Raw genomic sequence first — 3,094 nt, forward strand, 5'->3', positions numbered from 1 at the left:
CAGCCAGGACAACAGAGCGAGACCCTGTCTCTAAAAAAGAGAGGGAGAGAGAGGGAGAAACGAGGGAGGGAGGGAGGGAGGGAGGAACCTCCCCCACAAAATGCTAATTTGTCACAAAGGGAAAAAGAATGTAAGTTCCAGCAGAGACACAGACCCCGCCTTAACTGAGTGATCACAGTGGACTCCAGTGGTACTGGATCAATCAGAATCCTGCCCCACCTAACAGGGTGGGGTGAGCAGACCACATCCTCACATCTGCCCCTTTCCTGCCAAAGATGCACAACCCGTGTCTCTCTGTGCGGACATCTCAGACAAAGCCACACAGGGAATCTTCTCCAAAAAGCCTGGCCTGGAAACTTCAAAGGACAGTCAGGGAAAGGCCCAGGAATGTTCTGGAGCGACAGAGACAGAAGACACGATGGCAACTCAGTGCAATGTGTGGTCTCAGGCTGATGATCTCTTTACTGCAAGGGATATAACTGGGACAACCAGAAAGCCCAGAGTGGGGTCTGACTCCATGTGATTTCCTGCCTTGGACAGCCGTGTTGGGGCGTGTAGGAGAATGTCCTTGTTTTGGGGTGTGGCGGAGCACCATGTGGCAACAAACCTTCAAATGCTTCAGGGGAAAAAAAGTTCCCGTACTATTCTTGCAACTTTTCTATAAGCTTGAGATTGTGTCAAAATACGAATTTTATTTTTAACAATGTTAGGAGGAGGAGGCACACATTCTCCATTCGGCCCTGCTGAGCTTGAGCTGTCGGGCAGGCTGCAACCTGAAGCTTCTGCCAGTCCTGCAGTGGGGCACTGTGAGGGCAGGGCCGGGGAGCCGCAGGACACCAGAGCATCTGCTACAACTCCAGCCAGGATGGCGCAGGGTCCCCTTCCTAGTCCAAGCACAAACACGTGCTGGGTAAAATAGATTTGCTTTTTATTTTTTGAGATGGAGTCTCACTCTGTCACCCAGGCTGGAGTGCAGTGGCGCAATCTCAGCTCACTACAACCTCCACCTCCTGAGTTCAAGCGATTCTCCTGCCTCAGCCTCCCAAGTAGCTGGGATTATAGGCGCGTGCTACCACGCCCAGCTAATTTTTTGTAGTTTTAGTAGAGATGGGGTTTCACCGTGTTAGCCAGGATGGTCTTGATCTCCTGACCTTGTGATCCACCCGTCTTGGCCTCCCAAAGTGCTGGGATTAAAGGCGTAAGCCACTGTGCCCGGTTTTTTTTTTTTTTTTTTTTTTTTTTTTGAGACAAGAGTCTTGTTCTGTTACCCAGGCTGGAGTGCAGTGGCGTGATCTTGGCTCTCTGCAAACTCTGCCTCTCCGGTTCAAGTGATTCTCCTGCCTCAGCCTCCTGAGCAGCTGAGATTACAAGCGCCCGCCCACATGCCCGGCTAATTTTTGTATTTTTTTTAGTAGAGATGGGGTTTCGCCATGTTGGCCAGGTTGGTCTCAAACTCCAGACCTCAGGTGATCCACCTGCCTCAGCCTCCCAAAGTGCTGGGATTACAGTTGTGAACCACCGCACCCAGCCAGATTTGTTTTTTAAATGTCCTGTAAAACAACACGAGGAAGGGAGCTGTGCGGAACTAGAAATGAAGATAGCACTCAAGTCACAGTGGTAAGCAAGAATGGAAACCAAACTGCCAATGCAAGGCTTGGGCCTGGTCTCATGTCCAATGAGGGCTGCTGGTTAAGGCCAGTGAGAGACAGAGTCATGGCCACAGACCCTTTCCGAATGGGATCTGGAACTGGGCTTCCATCATAACAATAAGAGCTAAGAAGGGTCTGTCCCAGTCTGTGAAGAGGACATGGAAATCTTTGCCCACCAGCCTAGACATGGAGCCCAGAGAGTGACCAGCCCAGACTGAGACAGAGGGACACAGGGCTCCAGGAAAACAAGGAACCAGTGGAATGTAGGATGCAATTGGCTAGATCAAACACTGTGTGGAGGGCTTGTTGGAAGACGTAGGTGGGATGGGCCATAGGCACAGAGGAAACTCAGCAGATGAAAGAAGAAAGCAAGGCCAATACTAACTCCAGGAAAAACAAAAAGAAAACCTAAGCAGAGTTCACTACTTGCCTCAGCAGAGAGTTATAGTACATAATTATAATAGAGTCATCAACTTAAACAAAAATGATGAAATTGCTCATTTGGGAAGCCAGAAGAAGGGATGGTAGGGGTGCAGCAGAGAGCATTGGATGAGAACAAAACCCTCATTCCCCAGTAACATCTCACCATGTATAAAGCTGCTAAACTGAGAAGGAGCAGCGAGAGCACACAATTTAGAAGTATGGAGAGAGCTGAGACAAAAATATGGCTGAAAGCTTTGAAAGAGGCTGATGCCAGGGCCATCATGGAGGAGCAAAGGAGGGCTAGGGCTTGGTGAGTTCTACAGATACAATAGTTTCTACAGATCTACAGTTTCAATATTTAAACTGTACTAACTTTGAGGGTTTTTTTCCTTTCTTTTATCTATATATCTCTATATATCTGTATTTCTTTGGTAACTATTAAAGAAACACACTAGAATTCCAAACGAAAAACAACAGGCTGGGGGCAGTGGCTCACACCTGTAATCCCAGCACTTTGGTAGGCTGAGGCGGGTGGATCACCTGAGGGCAGGAGTTCGAGACCAGCCTGGTGAAACCCCATCTACTAAAAATACAAAAATTAGCCAGGTATGGTGGCATGTGCCTATAGTCCCAGCTACTCGGGAGGCTGAGGCAGGAGAATCACTTGTACTCAGGAGGCGGAGGTTGCAGTGAGCTGAGATTGTGCCAGTGCACTTCAGCCTGGGCGACAGAGTAAGACTTCATCTCAAAAAATTAAATAAAAATAAATAACAAAGGCCGGGCGCGGTGGCTCAAGCCTGTAATCCCAGCACTTTAGGAGGCCGAGACGGGTGGATCACGAGGTCAGGAGATCGAGAACATCCTGGCTAACACGGTGAAACCCCGTCTCTACTAAAAAAAAAAAAAAAAAGGAATAAGCATGAAGTTAAATAAACCAAAAAACAGGCCGGGCATGGTGGCTCAAGCCTGTAATCTCAGCACGTTAGGAGGCCGAGACGGGCGGATCACGAGGTCAGGAGATC

The sequence above is a fragment of the Colobus angolensis genome, unplaced genomic scaffold (genome assembly GCF_000951035.1).
Source record: "Colobus angolensis palliatus isolate OR3802 unplaced genomic scaffold, Cang.pa_1.0 Scaffold89, whole genome shotgun sequence".
In the NCBI taxonomy this organism is placed as follows: Eukaryota; Metazoa; Chordata; class Mammalia; order Primates; family Cercopithecidae; genus Colobus; species Colobus angolensis.